The 27,590-nt window shown below is 38.2% G+C and overlaps 1 protein-coding gene across 1 annotated transcript in view; it reads left to right on the top strand.

Annotated features, from left to right (window-relative positions):
* Nucleotides 1-19,509: 19,509 nt before the first annotated feature.
* The window catches only part of TRPC4 (transient receptor potential cation channel subfamily C member 4), a 199,962-nt gene continuing 191,881 nt past the window's right edge, over nt 19,510-27,590 (top strand). The window contains exon 1 of the mRNA XM_043577686.1: nt 19,510-19,797. The gene's annotated coding sequence lies outside the window, so the exon portion shown is untranslated. The remainder of the gene's footprint in view (nt 19,798-27,590) is intronic.

Below are 27,590 nucleotides of genomic sequence, written 5' to 3'. Positions count from 1 at the left end.
GAAAAATAGGACATAATACCATTTGCAGACGAGCAATTTAAAACTAAGATAATTTATGTAATTATACCATTAGAGAAAACTATCATCATCATCACCATCACCATCATCATCAATATCATCATAGAATATACTATAGAAGGATTAGCAGCACAGCGATGGTATTTAAAACTTATGACAAACAAGTCCACAGTGACTTGCTATTGATGGTTTTTCAGTTTCAGAAATTGATTGTAAGCTACAAATCACCTATTTCAGCATTTTATTTGTACCTTTTGAGGTACACTGTTTTTGCCTATGGAAACCTTGCCTTAGTCAGTATTCTATTCAACAAGTGACTCACTCTAGAGTATAGAAAACTCATTTGTTATTCCCCAGTGTAGACATTTTCTAATTCATCAGAATTCTACCTATGTAGCTTTTTAAAGTTTCCTGCTTCTCTGGTAAGTTTTCCTTATGTAAAGATTTCACAAACAAGTAGCATTTGAGAAAGAAATGCAATGCAAAATACTTCAGTCAAGAACTCATCCAGAATGATTCATTCTAGAAATGGAAACTTAGGATCATTTCAGCATGCTTCAATCACATTTTGTTTTATACTGTATCGATTGGTATTGTACTTTGGGGCTCAGGGGTGCTGAAAGGCAAATGTTGAAAAGAGGCAAAACATCTCAATCCAGAAGAGATCACCTGATGGCAGGTACATCCATTAGTAACCTTGTCCCAGCCATTTTCTCCTACTATTCTTTGCCATTCTCACACAATGATATAAAAACAAAAAACAAAAAACAAAGCAAACACCTCTTCTCAAAAGCGTTAGAGTCAATAAACAGGAAGAAGTGCCAGGCTGAAGCACAGGCTACTCAGAGGACACGATGTGATCGCTCAGCTCTGCTTTATTGCAGTCATTAAACCATTAACAATGAAATAATACGACAGGTAAGATGCCATTCCTACGTGTCACAGGTGTCATTTTCTCTGGGTTCATAAAACAGACTAAAATGTGGTTTATGGCATATATCCAGAAGCACACAGGAAACATTGGTAACAGTAACAACAACAACAACAACAACAAAAAAGCCTTATTGAAATAGAACAGAAGACAGTTTTTATGTTCTACATTAAAAATCACTAAATGGTGTACATCAGAATACAAAAGAAAATAAAAGAGAAGCCAAACTTCATAAAAGTCATTAAAGTGGGTCTCAAGTACTCATTTCCCTAAAGAAGATATAGAGCTGCAAAGCCTGCCAAAAACAATAAAATAGTTGCAAAGATGGTCTCGTAGACTTGTTGGTTTAAAAAGCTGGGCAAGGGTTGTCTGGGTGGCTCAGTCGGTAAAGCCTCAGACTCCCGATTTCTGCTCGGGTCATGATATTGGCCCAGGATTCATCAGATCAAGTCCCTCATCGGGCTCTGTCCTTACAACATGGAGCTGGCATGGGATTCTCTCTCTCCCTCTCTCTCTGCCCCTCCCCACGCTCTCTTTCTTTCTCTCTCAAAATAAAGAAATACACCTTAAAAAAATAAAATGAAATAAAAATCTGGGCAAGATTTTTAAACTTTTTAATTTTTTTTTCCAACATTTATTTATTTTTTTTGGGACAGAGAGAGACAGAGCATGAACGGGGGAAGGGCAGAGAGAGAGGGAGACACAGAATTGGAAACAGGCTCCAGGCTCTGAGCCATCAGCCCAGAGCCTAACGCAGGGCTCAAACTCACGGACTGCGAGATCGTGACCTGGCTGAAGTCGGACGCTTAACCGACTGCGCTACCCAGGCGCCCCTGGGCAAGATTTTTAAAAGAAGAAGAAGAAGGGTTTGGGGATTGATTATCGGAGACAGGGATCCATTTCTGGGGGGAAAACTGTGAAGATAGTTACTCCGGGCAAGGTCAAGAGGACTTCCTAGTACAAAGAGTAACCATACATCAGAGCATGGAGCGTTTTCACTAAGGTGGCCTATAGCATCTTGGAAATCAATCCACTCTTTCTTTGTTCTCCACTGTACTCCATTTCTAGCTCAGTTTTCTAATATAATCCATCTGGGCAGACCTTCCAATTCAGTGCAGAACAATTAGATGTCCCATCCACTCTTCAACTCACATTTGATTTTTCCAGCAATTCTTTGAGACAAAGCTTAGCATCCACATTTTACTAGTACACGGACTGACATTAAAATAGAATAAATCACTTTTCTAATGTCTCACAGCCAAAAAGTTGTAGACTGATATTCGAATAGACTTTCAAGTCCTTACATTCTTTCTATTATCACACCTTTGTCCTTTTATTAAGCAGGACTTCTTTTTTTTTTAACCAACAGGACCCCAATTCAATATTTGGAGTTTAACAGAAGAAAACGACTCCATTAAGCCAACCAACAAAAGGGTATTGTGTCACCTAAAGAGAATGGGCAGATATAGGTCTTCTCTCAGGCTCAACTGGTTTCAGAAACTCAGTTGCTGCCTCTAGATCTCTTTCTTTATATTTATTTTTATCTCTGTCATTATATGCAACATCTCCATCTCTCTCCACCTCTCTGTTTGCTGTCCTGCAATCTCTTCTGCTGAGATTATGGAGAACATTTATTCTGCTGAAGAGTCATTGCTTTCTCCACAAAATAGGAAATACAACTATAGGTAGTGCTAAGCTTAAATTATCTTATCTCAGAAGCTTCAGAGGACAGGGAGGGCTTCACTTTTTATCACAAATAAATCCCAGTGAATAATTTGTCCAGCCTCTGTCAAGGGCCCATCTTTCAGTCCAATCATTAAGACCAGAGGATATCTGGCCTTTTCTATGATGGTAGTTGGGGGGGGGGGGTTCAGTGAGTTTCTAGAGGTTAGAGGAGGGAAGAGTGGCTTTCACTGTAAGAGAAAGTTAAGTTGAGATGGCAGAAAAAAGACAATTGTTAACCTCAGACCTTAATTTTAATTCAATCATCAGAGCTAAAGACAGAATTCATGTTTTTAAAGAAGTATTATTAGATATGGTTTCCTAAGCCCAACAGACTGTTTTTGTTTTACCTGTACAATCAAATTGATAGCAATTATCTAGAAAATACAGTAAAGAAATGTATTGAATGGCATCCTACTTGGAAAAAAATCTCTTTGGCTGAGATTTTTTTTTTGAAATGTTTATTTATTTGATAGAGAAAGAGAACTAGCAGGGGAGGAGCAGAGAGAGTAGTAGAGAGAGAATCCCAGGCAGGCTCTGCACTGTCAGCAAGAGCTCTATTTGGGCTCAATCTCATGAACTGTGAGATCACAACCTGAGCCCAAATCAAGAGACACACAACCCGCTGAGCCACCAGGTGGCCCCTCTTTTACGGAGATTCTAAGTGAGAAAATCTTTTCAGGACTGGGTTCTAGCTTTCCCTTTATATTCCATAACCTGTGTCCAGATTGTAAATTTATTTATCATAAGTAGAAATTCCACCTATAAAAAAGGGAACATTTGGGGGCGCCTGGGTGGCGCAGTCGGTTAAGCATCCGACTTCAGCCAGGTCACGATCTCGGGGTCCGTGAGTTCGAGCCCCGCGTCGGGCTCTGGGCTGATGGCTCAGAGCCTGGAGCCTGTTTCCGATTCTGTGTCTCCCTCTCTCTCTGCCCCTCCCCCGTTCATGCTCTGTCTCTCTCTGTCCCAAAAATAAATTTAAAAAAATGTTGAAAAAAAAAAAAAGGGAACATTTGGTAAACTGTAGTAAGAGACGGAGTGGAAGTGGGTGAATGGAGAATGGTATGCCTTTCCATTTATAGAGGTTTGAGTAATGATTGTATTTGCCATTTTTCTTTCTTGTCATCTCATTCACACCATTGTTTCCACTGTACCCTCTGTCCTTTTTCCTGTCTCTGAATATTTTTTCTGCTTATCAAATGTTCATCTCTCATTTTCTTTTTTCTGTGACATTTGAAGCACTTTAAGATCTCATGTGCTTTATACTGTGCTTTATACCGACAAAGAACCAATTAAGAGATAGTCTATGCCATTATGGACGACATGGTAGACATTTGTTGGAATGAATATTTTAGATTCCAAGAAAAATACTTACAGTTATCTGATTGCTTAGCGGGAACAAACATGTACGTTGAAGAACTTAGAAAGAGTACTAATTTGTTATATTTTATTATGTAATGCTTTCTATTCTGAAAAGGACTCATTCGAAAGAAGGATAAAATAGAGCATAACAATTTTGGAAGAAAACAAAGTTTGCAAACCATATGAGAAAAGCAAGGCTAGTGTTTTATTAAAGAATAGGACAAAAGTTGGTAGACCTGTTTCTTTCATAACAATCTCTTGCACTTATGAATCAGCATGCTAATACAAAAATCAGATATATATTATTTAGCATAAATAGGAATTTGATAATTTGATAATTGATAATATAATAAAAGAATTATTACATAATAAGAGAAAGGAACAAGGAAATTGGTATCACTTAATTGTTTACTAAGTTGCACATATTATTCTCTATAGCTCACACGTCTCTCTTAAAACATTTGTCAAAGTCATTTGAAGCTGGTGGGCAAAGCAGGGATGGAGGGAGCAACTTGCAATTGTCCCAGCGAGCAGGGGCACTTGTGTGGCTCAGTTGAGCGTCCAACATCGGCTCAGGTCATGATCTCATGGTTTTGTGAGTTTGAACCCCACATTGGGCTCACTGCTGGCAGCCTGTCAGCAAAGAGCCCACTTCAGATCCTCTGTCCCCCTCTCTCCGCCCCTCCTCTGTTTGCACTTTCCCCCACCAAAGGAAAAAACAACTGTCCCAATGAGCATAATTTATTTCTTTCATTTTCCTTGTTTCCATTTCAAATAAATTCTAGTCGATATGATCCAAGGAATCCACCTGGACTGTGGAAATGTTTTCTGTACCTCAGCAATTTCCACATTTCTTTTTTATTAATTAGATTTGTGTCTAGTATTTTACACTAGGAGCTAACCAACATAACCTGCTGTTGCTAGTTTTGGTCACATGGCCCTTCCACTCATTTGCCAGCCGCTTTTTCTCCGTTTGAGAGCATTGGTTTCTGGGCGAGCTAGTTCTATTTTATGATCTTGGGAAAAAATTTTTTTTCTCAGTCCCTCCCCTATAAAACCTAGAAATGGAGTTAAACGCCTTAGGGCTTTTCCTAGATGATACAAATTTTTGTCATTCAATAATTTCTACCAACTGTGGTGTCTGGACATAAAGGTGTTAAGACTTTTAAATTTTCTCCACAGCACCATCTATAGGCCTATTGTGTCTGTTCTCTGGCCATTTTACTGTTTCCTTTCAGCGCTAGTTAGCTAGAAGAAACATTATCTGTTTGCCATTAACATTTTTTCATTTTCAACCTTGAAAATTAATGAGTAATCAGCCTCAATGAACTGAACTTACATGATAAAACTGAGACCCATCACTCAAGAACTGTCTTGTGAGAGGGAGATACACAAATATGTGTCTGCCCCAAATAGTGTCCCTTTATAAACAATGGCAAAGAACAACATAAAATTACTTATCTGTTGAATCAAAATCAGTTTAATCCTTAAAGCTGAATTTATTTGCTCTTGACCATTTTTTTTCTTGCCTTTTGGGGTATAATTTGTGGTAAATGATTCAATAGCCATCTCTCTTCTCTTGGTATTACTTTTCACTTACAGCACTGTTCTTTACCAGTTTCCACTTGCAAGAACATTTAAATTTTTTTAATGTTTATTTTAGTGACAGAGAGAGACAGAGCACGAACGGGGGAGGGGAGAGAGAGAGAGAGACACAGAATCTGAAATGGGCTCCAGGCTCTGAGCTGTCAGCCTAATGCGGGGCTCAAACTCACCGACCGTGAAATCATGACCCGAGCTGAAGTCGGATGCTTAACCGACTGAGCCACCCAGGTGCCCCAAGAACATTTTAACATTTAGTGTGAAAAATAAAAATATTTTCATTCCTACATTCCATAATCTGACTCAGTAATCCTAGATGTGCATACACACACACACACACACACACACACACACACATTTCCAAAGAATTCTTCAAAAATTGTGATTCTAGTGCAGGAAAAGACAACTGAAAGCGTGATGCACAACATTTTCACAAATCTTAAATATCAAATGCGTTTTCAGAGTGTTCATTTCTGTATTTTTAATTTATTTGTGAAAAGGCAGCTCAGAGCTAACAAAGTAAGAAGTTTTAGGTCACACTGGGAAGAGGCACTGAAAGTCATCAAAACCGTCTAAAGAGATTCTGGAACTTGGTACGTGTGTTACCTGCCCCGCACAAAGTCAGTAACAAAGGAGTGATCGTGCAGCAGAGCTGCTATGCTGGGCACTAATGTCACATTTACACATCATCGTTCTAGTTGGAGCTGCTGACGCGTGTCGTTCAGAGCCTCACTTCTAACCGAGGTCTGTGACTTAATGAAGCACACGTTCTCCACATGAGAAAAGGAAGGCTCCAAAACGAGGTGCATGCTACCTTCTCTTCATTTCACAGCTTTATAGCCTTGATCTTTACATAAGCTATTATTATTTTAATCACCCGCTCTCTTCCATCACCTAATTCATTAAACAGATGTTTCTGAATTTTTACTCTAAGTCCTTGAGTACAAATTGTATGCCTCCTCTTTCTTTCATGAATAGGAATGAAATTGTAATACTATAAAAGTATATAATACTATAAAATACTATACTATATGTAATATAAAAATACTATAAATTAGTAATACTATAAATACTATAAAAGTAATAGTAATACTATAAAAATATAAATGCTATAAAAGTAATACTATAAAAATACTATAAATATATAAAAGTATACTATATTTACTACTTCTAAAAAACAAGCTTCGTCCTATACATGGGCGTTTTATTATAAAAGCCTTTGAAGCTTGCTCTACTACATGTGGTTAATAACCTTGAAATAAAAGTTGGTACAGGACAAAATTCATGTGCTTAAATAAGATATAAAATTATTTAAATGGAAAATAGATAAATTAGTTCTCTATATTTTGCAGGAATGTTTCACTCACATAATTAACATTTCGTGACATTATCACGTAAGATGCTGTTACTTGCAAGTTGTAGACAAGAAACCTAAGGTTTATCACATTTTGCCAGGACCACTCAGGTTTACCACATGTGGCATAAAAAAACTCTGTTTATGCTACCTGACTTTACATAAATATTAAGGCCTTGTTATCTTTACAAATACATTTTGCAGTTATTGGGGTGCCTGGCTGGCTCCGTCGATTAAATGTCTGACCCTTGATCTCTCGTTCTCCGTTCCTGAAACCAAGCCCCGGGTGTCAAGCTCTGGGCTGACAGCAGGGATCCTGCTTGGGATTCTCTCTCTCCCCCTCTCTCTGCCCCTTCCCCACTCGCACTCTCTTTCTCTCTCAGAATAAATAAATAAACTTCAAAACAAAACAAATATATTTTGCAGTACCTAATAGGTACTTAAATTCTTTAGAAAATCAGCTATTTTCCTAAAATTTAAAACATTTCAAAAATAAAAATAATTGTAACATGTTGATGCATAATTTGTAGGTAGCATTAAATTTGTCTTGGGAAGGACACGGCTTTTCCTTCTGATGAAGACCAGTTTCTATGGCTATTCACCCACATGTCCAACCCCCTTGCAAACAAAACCAGCAAAACCCTGTCTTTCAATTCATGTAGATCAAGTTTATATTTTCTCATAAAAGGAAAAGATACCCCAAAAGGAACAAGCAAAAGACACCAACATGACATTTCTCTTTTTAGAGAAACTGAGGTGCTTGATTACATTTTGGTGCATCAAAGATGTACGTCTGGACAATGAGCACGTCACAGCTGACACCAGGCTGTGACAAGACATGGCAGAGGACACATTTACAATAGCCAACTTGAATTCACCTCAAGGGACCTCTGGCAGAAAAGTGACACCACTGATATGGAATCACTATTACATAGTCAAGTAATAATAAAATGCATCAATTCAGTGAGAAATGAGAATGTTTTTATCCGTTACATTTTTCAAAGAGTTTGAGAGAGCTTGACTCACTGGGCAGGGGCAAACTATTTCTAAGATGTCTAGAGGCCAGGTCTTTCCTTCCTTTTCCTCTCCCTTCCTCCCTCCCTTCCCTCTTTCCTTTAAGTCTCTCCTCTCCCCTTCCTTCCTCTTCCTCTCCCCTCTCCATCTCCCTTAGCCGGAACTAATAACTACTGTATTTTCTTGCAAACGAAATATGAAGACTGGTGCAATCAGAAAAAACTGAAGACACAAGAAAATAGCTACTTTGGCATTTAATATCATTTTCAGCATGACTACATGTACTATGTAATGCAATGGATCCATTTTATTTCCATGTGTATCCTTCAATATGCAATGTCAGAAAAGGAATAATAACCCCTTTCAGAGTCTTCAAGTAGCTTTTCATACAATGCAGTTGGTGAGATTGGGAGTTCTCTTAATGACCTCATTTTGATTAATGAAATAAAAAATAATATTTAGGAAATGCAAATTAATCTTAGATAATCCCAGTCAATGAAGATCATGGATAGCACTCACCAGTTAGAGTCATCGGCAAAAAAAAAAAAAAAAAGAAAAAAAAAAAGAAGACAGAGAAAGACAGGACAGATAGTAGTAATTATTTCTAGGAATATGTGTTCATAATTTGTGTTCAGTAACATTGTAAATTAAGCTTATATTATTAAAAAGCATTACTTGTTTTTGTTTTGCACAAATCAGCAGTATACATGATGATTTTTAAAGAATGAAAGAAAACTTTTCTCATGTTATATGAGTGGATTCTTGAGGTAAACTCTTCAGGGACAGCTTCACACATAGAGTGTATTCAAAAGGGCTCTATATATCTCTAAGAATTTAAATGGAAATGGAAATAAGGTTTTCTATAAACTGTTAGATTTTTAAGTAATGTGTCTAATGATGACTAGGAAACTTATTTTGAAAGTACAGATGAAGAATTTAATTGTTTCATGAAATATAAAAACAGACAAAAGCAATATTTTAAAATATTTTTATTTCATATAATATGATTTCAAATGTGTGCACAGGTGAATTCATAAATTAAATATAAGTAGACATTTTTCTATTTTATCTATGTTTTATATTCTAATTGACAAAAACAATTTTTTCAAACCTATTAAGGAGAAAAAATAGGGTTTTACCTTGTATTTAGGACGGACATATATTTAAAAATATGATATTTTTAAATGTTGTTCTCAACTGAGTTTATAGACTGATAGCCATATCTGTTACTGTTGCTATTATTCTTTCATAAATAAAAAAATTCACATTTAAAAAACAGTTAGTTAAAATTCCCAAGCTAATACATTGAGTGGTGTCTGAATTCAGGCCCACTGTCTTCAATCCACATGTAAAATTTATGTATGTCATGTTGTATCTTTGAGAAATTTAAATCTACTAAGGCAGTAAAACTTTTTATACGTGACAAAGTATGAACCCTGTTAGTACCAAATGAATGTAACATGCTAAGCATATTGCATGGAAATTCAGAGACAAAAGATTTTTTTTTAAGAGAGAGAGAGAGAGAGCAAACATGTGCAAGTGGGGGAGAAGAAAAGAGAGAGAGAGAGAATTTTTTTTTACTTTTTTTAAAGTTTATTTATTTATTTTGAGAGAGACAGAGACAGCGTGAGTCAGGGAGGGGCAGAGGGAAAGGAGAGAGAATCTCAAGTAGGCTCCATGCTACCAGCTCAGAGCCTGATCTGGGGCTCAAACTCATGAAACCACAAGATCATGACCTGAGCTGAAACCAAGAGTTGGACACTCAACCGACTGAGTCACCCAGGTGCTCCAAGAGAGAATCTTTTTTTTTTTTCAACGTTTATTTATTTTTGGGACAGAGAGAGACAGAGCATGAACGAGGGGCGAGGGGCAGAGAGAGAGGGAGACACAGAATTGGAAACAGGCTCCAGGCTCTGAGCCATCAGCCCAGAGCCTGACACGGGGCTCGAACTCACGGACCGCAAGATCGTGACCTGGCTGAAGTCGGACGCTCAACCGACTACGCCACCCAGGCGCCCCATCCAAGAGAGAATCTTAAACAGGCTCCATGTTCAGCCCAGAGCCTGATGCAGGGCTTCATACCACGACCCTGGGATTATGACCTAAGCTGAAATCAACAGTTGAATGTTCAACTGACTGAGCTACCCATGCACCCTGAAAAGAATTTTTTTTTTAAATGTTTATTTAAGGAGACACAGAATCAGAAGCAGGCTCCAGGCTCCAAGCTGTCAGCACAGAGCCTGATGCAGGGTTTGAACTCACAAACTGTGAGATCATGACCTGAACCGAAGTCAGACTCTTAACCAACTGAGCAGCCCTGAAAAGAAGTTGTTTTAGATTGCGGTTGTCAACAAAGAAGTCAAGTACCCAACCATCCTGATTTGCCTAGGACTAAGGACTTTGAAGCGTGTAGGACTTTCGGGGCTAAAACCAAGAATGTCTATGTAAAACTGTAATGAGCTGGTTACTCCACAAAGAAGTGAAATTATAAAGGGTCATGAGTAACTCAACGAAAGCAATTTGTGTTCTTTCAAAATGATAGCATAGAGAAGTCAGTGCCATGATTGGACAATTAGGAAGGGGGTGTACTTCTCTGATGGCATATATACTTGTCAAAGAAGAATTCCATTGCTTTTGGATGAGAAAGAATTAAACAAATAGAGAGACTCAGATTCCATCATGGGCAGCAGGTTTGATAGACACACGTATTACCAGGTCAGAAGCCAGGGTTGGCTTCAAAAACAAATCTTTGGCAATTGCTTTTAAGCAGTGAGAATAGTTAAACTCCATATATTTATCACGTGTACAGAGGAATATTTGTGTCCTCTTATAAGTAAAGTTGATTGTTTTTTCACTGGTTTTCTTCACTTAATTTGCACTCACATGAAAACTATAGTTTTAGGGCTAACATATTATGCTGTGTATTGTTCTTTTCAGAAGCTCTTAAAGTAATTTTACTGCATTGAAAAGAAGAATAAAATTTAGTACATCTATTGAACTCCTATTTTGTGCTTTACAAATGTCACCACAATTTATGTTCATAACAATTGTAGAAAGAAATTATTATGTCCATTATTATTATGTCCATTTGCCAAATGAAGAACCAAAGTTGGGGTGCCTGGGTGGCTCAGCCAGTTAAGAGTCCGACTTCGACTCAGGTCATGGTCTCACAGTTTATGGGGTCAAGCCTTGCATCGGACTCTATGCTGACAGCTCAGAGCCTGGAGCTTGCTTCAGATTCTGTGTCTCTTCCTCTCTCTGTCCCTCCCATGCTCATGCTCTATCTCTCTCTGTCTCTCAATAATAAATAAATGTTTAAAAAATTGTTTTAAATATTAAAAAACAAAAAAAGAACCAGAGTTACAGAATGGTTAAGTTTTTCTGGCCCAAGATCACTTTGTTAGGGAAGGGTAAAGGCAGGATTTGAATCCAGGTATTCTGACTCTAAAGCCTATGCATTTTAGACATCATACAATAATGAGCACTTGAAAAAAAATGAAATAATTTAAAACCTTACATCACAAAGAACTCATAAAAGCTAAGATATTTAGAAACCCAAGTTTCTTACCTCTAAGGACAAAGGTGTATCTGTGTGTTGAAACCTCGAAGTTATTTTTCTAAAAATTAAGAACTCAGCACTCCCCCAACGACGTAATTTGCCTGGTACTGTTTCCTTCACAGTGGGGGCCGGTTTGTCCAGTGGATTTGGAAGGACAGACAATCCAGACAATCCAGGACTGAATTGCTCTTGCATTTCTGAGTTCCTTGAATTTGCTCTTTTCTCTGCTTAAATTCACAGCTAAATTGCAAACCTCTACTCTACTTTGTTCTCTCCTGATGCATTGTGAGAATTTCATCAAAATCAGCCTCAACTTTCTTGAATAGACCACATTTTTATTAACATTTCAAGAAGCAGCTTCATACTCTGTAAAAAAATCAGAATATGGACATATTTCTATTGAAAGTAAAAAATAAACATGGAACCCTTATAATGGTAGTATGGTAAGTAATTTATATTTATTAATTTACAATTATTTAAAGAGATGGAGAAGGTACTCGTCCCATTTTAGAAATAAACTGAAGTAAAGGAGTTAGGTGGTATGCCCAAAGTCATACCAACCAGTAAATGGCAGAGCTTGAATTCCAACCTTGGCAGTTGAGCTGGAGAATATGTGTCTTTGCCCATTGTACCATATTGTCCGTTTCACTGACTTCTAAAAGTCATTTGATCTGTTGATGGATTCTCTTTTTTTCAATGTTTATTTATTTATTTTAATAGACAGATCACAAGCAGGGGAGGGGCAGAGAGAGAGGGAAAGAGAGAATCCCAAGCAGGCTCCACAATCTCAGCACAAAGCCACAAACTGTGAGATCATGACCTGAACCAAAATCAAGCGTTGGATGCTTAACTGACTGAGCCACCCAGGCACCCCTGTTAATATAGTCTTACCGATCGACTAGAAGCTAAAGGCTGATCACTCAACAGTAATTGGGTTCCTTCAATGGGTTAGGCATAAGCCATAGCCTAAGTATTATTTCCTGACATATTATTTCATTTGATACTGAAAGGTAGATAAGAACCTTTCCATTTAACATTCACTTATTTTCTCAGGAACTTATAATCCTTATAGGAAAACAGTGACGACCCAGATAACTCAAGGCATACAGTTGTTAAGAAGACCTGTCTCTAATCAATAACTACATGCTCTTTTTACTGCCTTTTTCAAGAATAGTCTGATTTTAAAGATTAGGTAAAATGGTCCATCTTAAGATAGCATATAGCTAGCAGCCCTTTTACAACTTCTCTTAACATCCCCCAAATTCACATCTCAGAACAGAGATTTTATAACAATGTTGAAATTACGTAGGACTGTTGCCCTATCACCAGAATGTGGAAGGATTTGTACTAAATTAAAAAATAATAGAACATGGATTATGCAACAAAATTGCTGTCCCGTTAGTGCTCTGCTTAAGGAATTATGCAAGCCTATCCTCCTGAAGGTTCCTGCTTCCTTTTACGAAATTAGTGCCCATTTATACATTAGTGTATACATTTGGTATCCATTAGGAAAGTGATCTTATGCTATTCCACCACTTGTTCCTTGAGAGGCCAAAATGTCTCTCGGTTCCCTCTGTGGTACTTACTTCCATTCTAGATCTAGCAAGAGACGGCAATGTCTAGAACCTAAATAAGAAGGCATTTGTGGAACAGTAGTTTATAAAGTTGAACTGCGTGCTGTGAAGCGTTTCCAGGTCAGAGCGCAGAAGTGCTGGGGTAAGCAGGGCGGGCTTGGGCTCAGAGTCCGCAGTGTACTATGTGCGACGTGGCTCCTGGCTGGGGGTAAGAGGGTAAACGGTTATTCCTGAGCCTCATTCACTGATGGGCACTGAGAGTGCTGACTTCATATGCTTCAGTGCTCACTTCATATTTACTGAGCATGAGTATGTGCTTATCCCTATTACAAGCATCGTACGGATACTGGTTCCTGTCAGCCTTATCACGGCCCTCCCTAGCTGTATCTGGCTGGGCATTAGAACAGACGGAGGCGATGCCCAACGCCAGCAGGCCAGCTGTGGGAATTAGCAAATCACCAACTCCCAAAAGGATAGGGAAGGAGACAAATGGTGATTTGGGGCTAATTCATGAAAATGGAGGTGTCAGTGGAAAAGAATAGATAGCTCAGAAAGAGGCATTGGCAAAATATTTTTTTTATAATAAAGGTGACATAATCAGTGAGGAAGGAAGCATTAATTCATGATCTGCTAGTTATAATAAATAGTTCTGGTTCCCTATTTTGCAAAACAGTAACAGTTACATCTTCATTTAATAATACATGTGAAAATAATTCCCAGGTATGTTATAACTAAATGTGATACCATTAGTAGACAAAACGTACATATTGTATACTGTGTGTTGATCACTGCTCTAAGTTCTTTACATATAAAAGTGCTTTGGTCCTCACAACAAGCCTATGAGGTAGGCATGATTACTTCACTCTTTCACAAACAAGAAAAGATAGATGTTAAGTAACATTGTCCAAGGTCACACAGCTTATAAGTGTTCCAGCAACGATCTCAGACTTTCTACAAGCAAATTCCTAACCTTCCCCCTTAAAAACATATCCCATCCTCTATCATCTTCTTCTCAGAACATGATTTACTCAGAGCCATCTAGCTACTCAAGCCAAAAATCTTATGGCTATCCTGAATTCTTCTTACTCACGGCTTGCATACAAACGTTTTGGAAATTTCCTCTGGCTCTAAGTTGGTCCATTCCACATTCCCTGGTTTGTTTCAATAGGCTCCTCAGTGGTCTCCCTGACTTCCCCCTTGCTTCGCCACAGTCTATTCCCAATGAAGCAACCAGAATAATCATTTGAAACACAAATCAGATCACATTACCTCTACCTGGAACTGCTCCTCCAATTAATCCCATAGCCAGGTCCCTAACATTCAGGTCTTCGATGCCTCCATATTACTGACACTTGTCTAAAACTGCAACACACCATCACTGTCTGCTCCCACTGGCTCTTCTAATCCCCACACCCTGTCCTTTGAATCACTCTCAAATATTGTATGTAATTTACTTATTTAATATACTTACTACTTTTGGTTTGTCTTCCCTAAAGCAGAAGCTCTGCAAGAACAGGATCTCATCTGTTTTGTTCACAGATGTATACTAAGCACCTAGTACACTTAAGATAGACTCCATAAATATTTGTTGAATGAATGTTAAGACTGGGATTTCAGACATAGGTGCCATTACTCTATAGAATCCATAAAATTAATAACTAAGTGATTGTATAAGAAATGAAATTATTTTTTAATTTTTTAATGTTTATTTCTTGTTGAGAAGGAGACAGAGTGCAAGCAGGGGAGGGGCAAAGAGAGAGGGAGACACGGAATCCCAATCAGGCTTCAGGCTCTAAGCTGTCAGTACAGAGCCCCACGTGTAGCTTGAACTCACCAACCATGAGATCATGACCTGAGCTGAAGTTGGACGCTTAACTGACTGAGCCACCCAGGCGCCCCTCTAAGAAATGAAATGAAATTATGAAGGGGCACCTGGGTGGCTCAGTCAGTTGAGGACTTCGGCTTAGGTCATTATCTCGCGGTTCGTGGGTTCCAGCCCCACATCAGGATCGCTGCCGTGAGCCTATCAGCACAGAGCCTGCTTCAGATCTTCTGACCGCCTCTCTCTGCCCCTCCCCTGCTTGTGTAAAATTAAATAAATATTTCAAAAAAGAATGAAATTTTTAAAACAAATGCTTAAAAAATTGGTGAACATAAAAGGGGGAAAGCCTTTAAAATATTAAAGTACTAAAATAAACTATTCAGGGAAAATGTGGTAGTTTAAAGTATACAAGAATTAAACCTTTTTTAAAACAAACAGCACTATCCAACATTTTAACAATAAATAAAAAATAAGCAATATCTACTGTAAATGTTATATTAATGTTCTTATTATATTAAGACCTATTACAAATCAAATGGGGAAAACAGCAAAAAAAAAAAAAACCTACAAGTATTGAACCCTACACGTACTGAAAAGTATATAAACTCACAAGAAAAGAAACAAATACAAAAGCATTAAAAAGTATATAAAAGTCACATTTTCTAATAATACAACTCATTAGACTGAGATGCCACTTTTCAAAAATAGCAAGTTAATAAAAATACAGAAAGAAGTGAGGGAAAAGAAGATTATGTGTACCCTGTGTTAACAAGGGCTCAATAAAACATATGTAATATGTATCATGAGTTTTAAAATATTCTTGCACTTTGATGTGCTAGTTCTATTTCTAAGAATCTACTCGGAGGACAAAATGTGATGTTTAGACAAAAATGTGTGTGCAAAGTCTTTCCAACAAAGTCTTACAACAGGGGATAATACTATAAAAACAAACCACATTTACAAGACTTGAGAATAAAGTATTTCATAGAAATGTATACTGAATTATTAAGTAATTTTTAAAGAAAACTTAGTAACTTAGAAAATATTTTTAAAAATTTAAAGGCAGCTAAAAAGTTGTGTTGATAGCATGGTCCATGTGGATTAGATCAAAGCCTAGGTACAACTGATGGCAAACAAGGGATCCCAAAACTTGGAGCAGGAGCCACTATGAACAAGGCAAGGTGACAGACCTCAAGCCCTTTAGTGAGGGCCTTTGGGTAAGCCCTCATGCAGAACAGGGGGAAGTCCTGGTCCTACAGGTTGAAGATAGCTTACATGGGCTCCAAAGACAATGCTCACCTATTTCCCAAATTTGCCTAAGATAAGAAAAATCCATTATCATGTATCTGATGATAGCATCATTATATACAAAGTACCACCACATAAAATCATGATTGAGATACATGTGCAGAACTTCATTTTCCAAATACCTGCCTCTGTGATTGCCTCTGAGTCTGAGATATAGCTGCTCTGGAAAAAAATGCTTCACACGCTACATATAAGCTTCTAAGTGGAAGTATAATTTCAGAAATTAACTTGAAAGTTGAGTTTCTGATACAATTGAAATTCTAGTTCCATGATGTATTTGAGCTATGAACTGGCACTGGAGAGAATTCTTTTACTGTTATTTCTTGGGTCACTTGTCTCTTGCTAATGTCAAGACAAGAATGCTTTCTTGTTTTTCTGACTAAGGTACTAAAAAGAAATTTCCAGTAAGCGTATAACATTTTCTTGTAAATTTCTTTGGCTTCGATGAATTGCATTTTAAGTGAATTGCATTTGCAGGTTTGTGGAATGATGCCAAATTCGTATTTTGAAAATGTAAACAAAAACCACAAACCTTCCTTCTTCTATTGCTGATGACTGTAGTATATGCAGTTCACTGTGTTGTTTAAATAGATTTCAAATAATTTCCCCATAATTGCTAATCATTTCAGTAGGAGGCATGAGGTTAGCAATCAATAATCACCTGAAACTGTTGAAAATGAAGTTCCAGGATCAATAGAACATTCTTCTTCCCATGGAAACACAGCCCATTCAGATGGCTTTCCTCACTGTTCTTTTCTGTTCTGTATTTATTGTAGACTCACAGGCACATTACTTATGGAAAAAACAAATTGAGGAAATAGACAAAATGTCACCAACACCATGGCAGAGATGGCATTTGTTATAAAAAAACATATCCTAAGAGAGGCAGGAAGGGGTATACTATTTCGTACAGGTGGTAAGATTGCAAAGTAAAGTTCTTAATTTCTAATCAATAGCTGTGTCTTCTCACTGGTCCACTTCCTTTTAAATATAGTTTAAAATATATGTTAAAGACATATACTTATCCCAGTATGTGTAATTCTATTAGGGGGTTATTTTTAAAGACACACTCAAATAGAATATGCAGAATTTTGTTTATCTGGCCAAGATAAAACATTACATCAATAAATGTTAGCTTCACTTTTATTTTCGTAGGCACTAAAACATTTTAATTACTGATGATGAATAGGAAGATGGGTTATTCCTTGAAAAAATACAAAACTATTTACAGTTGCATTGTATAAAGCAGACTTACTTTCATATATATTGCCCCCTCCCTTGTTAAATAGAAAGCAGACTTGTATTTATTGTAAAGTTCATTACCACGTCTACAGACAGATGTGTTCTCGAACATGTTATAAAAGCCATCATTTAACATTAAGAAAACTAAAAAAAAAAAAAATTGGAGATGCTAATGTATTTTTGTGTTTGAGAGTCAAAAGAGATTCAGGGAAGGAAGGGAATTTTTGTTGTTTGCTGTTGTTCCTATCTTTGTTTTCTGGAGAGATCTTAAAGGAACCTGGTTTGCCTCAGTGTACTTTGGTATTTTTGGAGGGGGATAACCTAGCAGTAGTGCTCCTAAAAATTTAGGAGTCGGGTCTGAGCTTGAGATCAACCCAGGAGAAGAGTAGTAAACTAAAGAGAAATTTAGAAATAAGAAAAGTGATTTAAAAGAAAACCACAAAAGCAGCATGAACATGACACCAGTGGGTGATCTCTAGCGATATCCTCTTTACTCCTGTAAATCTTCCCAAAAAACTCAACTCAGGTGACCTACAAAGGAAAGGAGGGGGGAAAAGGGATAACCAAGAAGGGAAATTTAATTTTGCGCGTTGGAGTCTGCCTGTGAGTGCCGCCTTGCCGCCTACCCCCGGCTCCCTTGGGGAATATTCCTCGGGAAGAAACTGGTGCGCCTCTCAGTCTGCCCGGCACCAACTCCCAGAAGGTGTCACATCGCGTGGTTGGGACGGGAAGAAAGGGTTGCCACTCATCTGTTGCACAGCCCGAGGATGGAGCAGGCAGCTGCTGAGATGAGGTCGGGGACCAACAGCTCGCCCCAGGGCTCTCGGAAAATAAAGGAAGTCCAGTAGAAACCGAGGGTCTCAAGGGGACAACCCTCAGCGAAGATTCCGCGCGGACGCCACTCTTGAACTGATCTTACAAATGGACTCTCGAGTCACGGGGCCGTGACCAACCAAGGCTCCGTGAGTCACAAGCTGGGAATCACCACGTCGCATTTACAGCAAGTAAGTTACTGCCAACTTCGCCAGTATATGGCATTTCCTCGCAGCGCTTTGGTCTTATTTTAGTGCGTGAACACCAAAGAGATTGGCCAGGAGATAACTTACATCCTGAAACCTCAGTGCGCTGATGCGAGCATCACACACACACACACACACACACACACACACGCTCACACTCTCTCCACCTGAAGCCACCGAACCTCGCGCTCCTGGGCTGGTACGTGTTTGGGGTTTTATTCAGTATTTGGAAACTTACTGATCTATGCCTGTTGGAAAGCCCGAGCTGGGTGGGGGTGGATGCAACGCTGCGCCTCGTCATTTATTCCTTGCGACTGTCTGGATCCTTGACACTAGTCGCAAGCCGCATCCTCCTGCTCTTGCAGGGGAAGTCTGACACCTTGAGGACGGGAGTGGGGGTGCCGGGAGCCCAGAGGAGCCGGAGTGGGAGAAGCTTTGAGAGTTCCCGGGTGGGGGTGGGAGTGGGGGTTACTTTCCTCAAGTCTGGCGACCTGCCGCCGGGGTGCTGGTTTACCGGCTTGGGAGCCGAGCGTCCAGAAGCCGGGTCCTGGCGCGAACTGGAGTCCGGCAGCCCTGCAGAGCCCGCCCAAAGCCTGGAGGTGTGTCTGGCCCGCACCCAGGACCTCAGGCGGCTTCTGGCCACCGGCTTCGCTGGATGACGGCTGGCTTCTGGGGAGTCCGCCTGCCCTGGCTGACCTCAAGGAGTTGGCCCAGGGAGGCGGCGGTCGTTTGGGGGGCTGGGGGGTGGGCAGCGGAGCCGGGGACCCAGCGTCAGCGCCCGCCCGCGCGCGGGTCCCCTCCACGGCCACACGGAGCGGTGCGTGGGACGCGCATCTCCACCGGCTGTCCCTACCGAGCAGGGTCTGTGCGGACCCTGAGTCAGGCAACCGCCCGGGACGGAGGGCGGGGTTATCTTCCTCGGGGCTCGTCCGCCGTCAGCCGTGGGAACGCTAACTTCTTCCCCAGGGATCGGTGGGGGCGGGGGTGGGCGAAGTTCTCCTCCCCTGGAGCTCACCTCCCCCTCCGGGGCCGCCCCTCCCCCGCCTCCCATGGCACCGCTCTCAGAGCATCCTCACTCCGCCCAGTTCGGTGCCAGCTGCGTGGGCTCTAGCTTCGTGCGTTTTCCTTGGAATGCTCCAAAACTCGGCAGCGACTAAGGAAATCCCATTGGATTTGGCCGGGCGTGCTCTCCCTGGGCATAGCACCCGCACCGCATGTCCTTGGATCGATCGCTCTTCAGCCAGAAGACTGCCAACTGCCAACTTTGCAGGTAAAGAGGGTGTCGCCTCAGAGCTCCATTTGACCGGAGCTGCACCTCTCCTCCTTTCTGGGATCTCAGTTAAGTTTCTCAAGCTGCCTGGGAAGCCGGCTCCCTCTTGGGAGGCGGACATCCCTGGGGGGGGGGGGGGGGGGGGGGGGTATGAGTTCAAAAGGCTCCCGCTGCGTGGTTTCTCTTTAAGGCTCCAGACCGGGTTTGTGAAGCTTTCTGTGGTTGACCTGGGCTGAGCGGGAGTTTGGGGATGCTTCTCTGCCTCTCCCTGCACCCAGCTTTAAAGCAGGGGAGAAGACGAGGAGTGAACCCCTGATGTGACTTATATGGTAAACAAAGCGGCCGCAGCCACGCCATGGTGCTGGGGAGGAAGGCTGTTTTTAGCCTTTTATGCGTTTGGGGAAAATGGAGATCTTGGTGGCCCCTGGGCGTATAGAAGTGAGCCCTAGACTCGCGGGCACCCAAACTGGGGGGATGTAGAAAGGAAAGTGATCAATATCCTGTCGATCAATTACACTCTGCGTCATTTTCATTCCCTATCAAGAAACAGAAACACTTTTACCAGTGTGGCTGGACCAAGGCTAAGGATTCCTATTTCGCTTGGCAACTGAAATTCCAATTAAGCCAATGACCCTGTTCTCTACTTGGGTAAATCACTGAGATTCGTAGCACAACTTGTTGTTCCAGCTGTGAACTCAGCTGCCTTTTGTGACTAGAAACTAGAGAATACTAGCAAGGGATGAAGGGTTTGGGAGAGACTGAAAAAAAGGAGCTCTGTCTGTATTCACTATGTTGCATCCACTATGCGTCCTTGTTCACATGGTTTCTTAGGGAGACCCTTCCCAGTTAAATTCCACAGCTATAAATGCAGCAGGTTGCTTACTGCTTACCGAGTAAGCACCAAGCCAAAGGAGTGGGAGGAGGCAGAAGCAAGGCTTACTTGTTTTATTAAAAATAAATTTAGAACAGACTTGTAAACTGAAAAAAAAAATCTTTCCGGTCTCATATAATTTCTGGCTTTTCGATCATAGTAATCACAACAGAACATACTACAAATTCTTTAAGAAAAATGGTTAACGAGAGGGTTTAAAAAAAATAAAACTGTGAATTAGACAATGAGAGTAAGAAAGTGTGGGTGGATATGTTAAAACATTGAAAGCAACATCTCTGTGTTATGGTTTGCTGTTTAAACTGACATTGCAATACCTACTTCTATTCACCTGGACAGCATACCAGGAAACGTTTCCCCTTAAGTATTTATGACAAAGATTCAAGATATAGGGATAACTAATACTTAGATATTAGAATCAAAATTCAGGTAAGACATTGTTAAAGAAGCACTTTAAAAATTATATTTGTGAATTAATGCAGTTAAGGCAAATGAGCACATCAGTTAAATGCACTTTATCAAAGTATTTTATGCAGATGATTTGTATTAATAAAGGTTAGTGCAGGTAGAAAAAAAAGAAAGCACGTACATTGCCTATGAATAAGAAACCATAGACGTGGAGAGTCTTTCAATAGAGCTCTGATCAGAGCTCAGCTCTTCTGCCAAACTTGATGTTGTGGAGTGAAGAGCTGAAAGATTTATGCCAAGAAAGTTACCTTCAAAGAGAAACGCTAACAGGTTGATGAGACTGATACATAAGAGGTGCTTAATATTGGAGTGAATAAATATAATAAATATATCATTACATCAATAGATAGTTCAAATAAGGCAGGGTGAGATTTGTAATTGCAGATTAGGAAAGTTCTTCCTCTTAAGAACTTAAAGACACACGAGCATTCATCAAAGCAGAAAGTAAGCTCTATAGAAGAAACGTCTCTTTAGTAAAACCTTTTGAACGTTAACAATGTTTCTCAAAATCTCTGAGTTTGAAAAATAAGTTTCCATTTACTTGCTTAATGGTTGTTCTCAAGGATTTATAAAAGGTAAATTAGATTTCCATTATTTATAAGTTTTACAATTTTGTAATTTTTGTTATTTTTCTGTTGAAGTTATTCCCAGAAGGTCAGATTAAAATGCACAGAAAAAACTAAGCGAAAATTAAAGTTCTACATGAATTTTATGGCCACTTTGATTATTGAAATGGTAAGAGACCAAACAACTTTTCGTATAAGATAACCTTAATTAACTCATACCTTACATAAATAGGAAATATCAAAAACATTTCTATTATTCTTTCTGATTAGGAAAAATTCAAATATCTTGTATATCTTGTCCTGGACACACATTTTAAACTTTTAAACTTAAAGCCTATTATAAGCATGATAAATTTCTATTGAAGTATAATCATAGCCTTTAGAATATGCTGATTAACCCCCCTGCATTAAAAATATTTTTATAAATATGTTGCTGAGAATACTGGCATATTTTTATAACTGCATGTTTAACCTCCAGGATACTTTGTGGCAATTCAGATTATCAACATTACATTTAGCAGCTAAAAACTGAAATAATCTATCTTTTCTAATTAATTCATATTTTGTAACAAAAGTGAAGATATGCACACATTTGTTCAGTAGTTAAAATTGTGAATATCAGTGCTCAAAGACATAAAAGATTTTGTAAATGAGGATAGATATACAAAAATTGCTGAACAGTATAGCTAGGACAGTAAAACTGTGGACTGAGTATTTTCTTAGGAAACGCTGAGTCTTTCACTTTTTCAGACAAGCTAGATGATGAGAAATATAATAAACGACTGCATTCTTCTTTCCCAAAATCATTATTGCCAAACGTTTTATGAGATTGGATTCTAATGTGCATCCTTACTTTCTGCACTGTATTGTCTAGACTAAATTGAAGCCAATGCTCTTTGCTTTCTTAATATCTATGGAAAACCTTCCATAAACATATTAGTTGTCATTGAAAATGAGATTGAGGAGACAGCTCAAAATGAAAACCTTGTGTTTTCACCTAACTTGTGCCCATCACTTCCCCACCCCAAATTCACATTAAAACTGGTGAGTTCAACCCTGCTTCCGGTGGCCAGTTGCTTCTTTCTAGTGGTGATGAAAGATTGCTTCAGAACTCTTTCCTGTCCTTATGATTTTGACTTCTAATCCTCCCAGATGCAGTGAGATCTCACTATGTTGAGAGATTTGAGAATATTTTGATCAGGGATATAATATCATGGCTCTATCTTTTTAATCAGCACAAATATAGACCTGATCCCTGTGAACATTAGTACTGCCAAAACCACTCTATGATGAAAAAATACATTTAGAAAAAGAAGCCATTCGTCCGCGAAAATGAAAATTAAACACACACGCTTTGAAAATGTACCAATTTAAAACTACGTTGTTCTCCAAACTCTCTGGGAAATGAAGTGATCTGTTTAAAATTTTTAAAAATCTCAGTGATTCTTCTGAAAGTTCAGTTTCATTTAAATAGGATACGAAAAAAGAGATAACTGTTTCAGTACTTGATCTGCTCTTGTAACTAAACTATAGATGACATCCCATTAATATTAGGGTATGTTTTGTCTCCTTTTAAAACATGTATCCTTTGAAAATACAGCAGTGTCATAGAGTAATGGCTTCTTGAGGAGCTGACGACGACACATGGGCAAACTTTTACACATACAATTAGAAATGTTAATTAAAACGTTAACTTAAAAATATGCCTGGATAGCTTTATCTAGCACACTGCATTCTTTTGGAGAAATTGAAAGTGCAATGAAATAAATCAGATATGCATTCATTATATTCTGCCTGTAGTTTACTATTATGTTTTTTAAATATGTTGGAAAAGTCAACGTAAGCAATTTCCTTGAACACATTTCATCAAAATTTAAAACTTACTTAAGACAGAAAACGGGAACTATTACAAACAAAGGTAAGGAGGAAAAAGAGAGAGGGCCAGTATTTATGGGTACTTAATGTATGACAGGCACTATTCTAGGAACTAAAAAAAAAACAAACTTTTTCTCATGTTTATCTTTACATCTACCTTAAAGCTGAAGTATTATTACCACCTTTTGAAGAAGTTGAGAAGACTAAATCTCTAAAAAAAAATCACAAAGCTGCTTCATGACAGAGTCAGAATTTGAATCCTTGTCTACTTGATTCTAAAAGTGACACTCTTTTAACTTAGTTGTTATGGTTTTTAAAATAAAATTAGCAATCTCTTAACAAGATTCATAACTTCACGGTATTCTTATGACTAATTAGTTCTTTAAGTTTTCAAATGTTTTAATATTGGGACATAAACACTTCCATTATGAGTTGCTCTAACAGTTTTGAAGCAGAGCACGAGATGAGCCACTCACATCAAGCAGGTATTCTCAAAATTATTTCCTTTCTTATTCTTGAATATAAATATGATATATGGAAAGAATAAAAGGGTTATTTTAATGGATAAATTTTAAAGTTATAATTTTTTTCTTTAAAGGGTCCTTAGATTACAATTTCTAAATAAAAAGTTCTCATTCAAAACTTTAAAACATCTCTAGACTAATAAAACATCTTTGTTTATAGAAAATACAATCATGTTAAGACATGTTAGGTTTATATTGCATTTTACCGATGCTGCATGAAATTTCTAGACAAGTGTTTTTGTCTTAATTTTTTCTGAAATTTTAATTGCTTTCTTGTTTTTATCACCCCTTGGTATTTAATCAGAGGAGCTCTCATTTATACATCCCAGAAGACATCTATCAGCTGGTAACACATTTTAAGAAATTTGCCACATTTTTTTTTCAAAGATATACCTGCAGTAAAAACCTATGTGATGATGTCTAAAGGCCTATCTTGAATATATGTAATACTATTACAAAAATTGACTTTGAAGTGGTATCCATTCAATAGATATTTGTTGAATATTAGTGAATAATTGAATATTGAGATGAATAAACTCTTCATTTTTCCATTTTCTGGCAAAACTCCCTTTGTATATAATAAATTTTCCCTTAGTATCTCCTGTCAAAATGTTTTCCAAGCACTCGAGTCTAGTTCACTATTACTGTCTCCTTGAAAGTTTCCTTCCTGTCTCCAGGTGTTGCCAGTATAAATACAAGCAAAGTTCTTGCTATATTCTGACTTGCAGGTGGGTAGAGGTCTGTCTCCTGAAGTAGACAGTAAACTCCTTTAAGAAACTCAGAAGATGCTCAAAAAATGTGTGTTTTTCACTGAATTTGGTGGTCATAAGTATAATGCTTTTGTAATTGAGCATAACTAACTTATTTCACAGTTTCATAATACCATAGTTGGCTCATATTTTGAGCATATTTGTTTATCGAATGATGCCAGTTATAATAATGACACTGCACTTGTCTGATACATGGAGCACCATATTATACCTATGTTACAAAAAAACAAATTCACTGTTATTCAGTGGATATAAGTTCCGGGTCAAATAGTTACTCCATAATGCTCATTCTCACAGGATTTATGTAACCCATTATATTAGTGTGTTTTAGTTTAAAGTGGCACTGTGCCGCAATTCTTAAGGGAAAGTTTTTGTTCCATGATGCTGTAGGAAGTATGGCAGGAATACCTACTGAACTAAAGAAAGCCAGAGACTTCTCTGGGGTGATTATATTAGGCAAATCAAGTTGAGACTTCACGTCAAAAACTTGTTAAGTACGTGATGCCCAATTGTGAGTGGCAGGAGCTTCTTGCTTTGTGTGTGTGTGTGTGTGTGTGTGTGTGTGTGTATCTTTTCATTCTACTTCACTGAGAATAAGATTGTTACAAATCAAGGTTTATGAAAAGTGTTCAGATACTCTGATACATTTTTCTTGTATTTTACCTCTAAATGATAGTCGGGAAACTACACAACTATATAAGCTAGAATCCTGTGCCTACCAGGATTATAGTCCATAGCATAATGCATTGTAATTTTCATTTTCACTGAATTAGTATAATTAGTGTTCAGTATATGCTCTTTGAATAGATGAACAGAGTCAATGAATGCATGGATGATTGGTCTGTTGCCAGCAGCTATGTTCAACCTCTGTATTTCAATATGGTGCTCTTTCTAGTAACTGGTTACACACCATTATGAATCCCCAAAACCACAATGGAGGGATGAGAGGGCAGGCATGATACCTACATTGAGTGAAGAATGGAGAATCCATTGTGCTTTATCTATGATCATCCCCATCATTTGTGACAGCATAGGTATCATTTTCTGTAGAGATCACATTCACGCTGGGTGGGATGAAGCTGCATATCCTGAAGACCATATCGAAGACTACACGGAAGTGAATTCTCTTCTGTGATAGTTGTACTGTGACAAGCATAGTTATTGGGTCTTGTTTAATTGCATCTAGAGTGATACATGTCTATATCTGCATTTAAGCATATACCAGCATTAAAAATCTGTGTTTAATTAATTAATTAAATATAAATTATAAAATTTAAATTATTTAAATAGGGAGGGAGAGAGAGTGAGAGAGAGAGAGAGATCTATGTAAGTAACAAAAAGAGTGAGGGACTGCTTCTGGGTGATAACTCTTAAGATAATGCCCGTAGAGCAATTATCAGAGATAGTGAGATAGAATTTGTTAGCAGAGTACAGAGTAGCCCATAAAAAACAAGAGAACTTGTTTGCCAATAACAGTGTCCCTTTAGAATGGTGAGATGTGTAATGAATGACCTAGGTCATCTAATTCAAAAGTCTTTTTTAAAGCAAGACTTTCAAACCTTACTAAATTATTTTTTATAATATACTATATACATATGTAAAATTATATATACACAAATATAGGATGTTTTATTGAGGGCTTATTTAATGCATGAAAATCACTATTAAAGATGCTGAAAATACAGAGACAGATATTTTCCTTTTTCTTTAAGATCTCAAACCAAGGATTCTCATGAACTTCATTATCATATTCCAATGTCCCATATTATCTTAGAGACATTGTGCTGTTTTATTGTCTCCTGACCTTTTCTTATGGGAATAAAGGACTCACTCAGGAACTACAAATCATACTGAAACAAATTTAATCTATATTTGAAATTAAAAATTAAAAAAAAAAACAAAACACTGGGTCACTTTGGAAGAAATTCAAATACATCCTCCCTGCCTCAAACTACTGTTTCCTTTAAGAATGGGACCTGGGTCTTTCAGCTATGAATCTACGTTAAATTTCCATGTATAAATTTATGTTAAAGACTGGCACTATTTAAGATGGTGCTTTCCTGTTATATGTAGGTACTACTAAATTACTATTCAAAAACTACGTAATTTATGAGATCAGTTGTTTTCCAAAGTCTTGATGGATTTATGGCCATACATATTACCCAATCCCCTTTGGAGTCAATGAAGCAAACCTAAGAGGAGAAGCCTGTTTTAGAGGTAGGGATATAGTTAGTTGGATCCTCAGCCCTACCTTTTACCTTGATACATAAAATATCTTGACTCAGGATATTCTTGAAATGGTGGATCCATTCTAGAGTCATCTAGAAGTTCTCAGTATCCACTGTTGGTGTTTCCTAGCAAGCTCCTCTGTCTATAGCTGAGAATGTATTAAAAACTGAGAAAGAGACCATCTTTTACATGGTTTTAAATATTTGGAACAGAGAAAGGGACTGAACTAGCTACATTAATCTTTTTTAAAAACATTTTCTTGTGACCTACATTCCTAGGACTACCCACTCTTTGCCAGAATTTTTGCTTTCTGAGAGTCATCATGTGAAATAATCAGAATGCCTACCTCTAAGCCTCTGAGAACCTCTACAATGAAGGAGAAAGAAATATTTCTAAAGAACACTCAAATTTCAGGGTTATTATTGTTCTGTGGGATGTTAAATAGCTTTGTATCTTAAAAAATAAGATATGC

This window comes from Prionailurus bengalensis, chromosome A1 (assembly GCF_016509475.1).
Source record: "Prionailurus bengalensis isolate Pbe53 chromosome A1, Fcat_Pben_1.1_paternal_pri, whole genome shotgun sequence".
NCBI lineage: Eukaryota > Metazoa > Chordata > Mammalia > Carnivora > Felidae > Prionailurus > Prionailurus bengalensis.
Note: the sequence above shows the minus strand (reverse complement) of the source record. Positions and strands in the feature narration are given on the sequence as shown.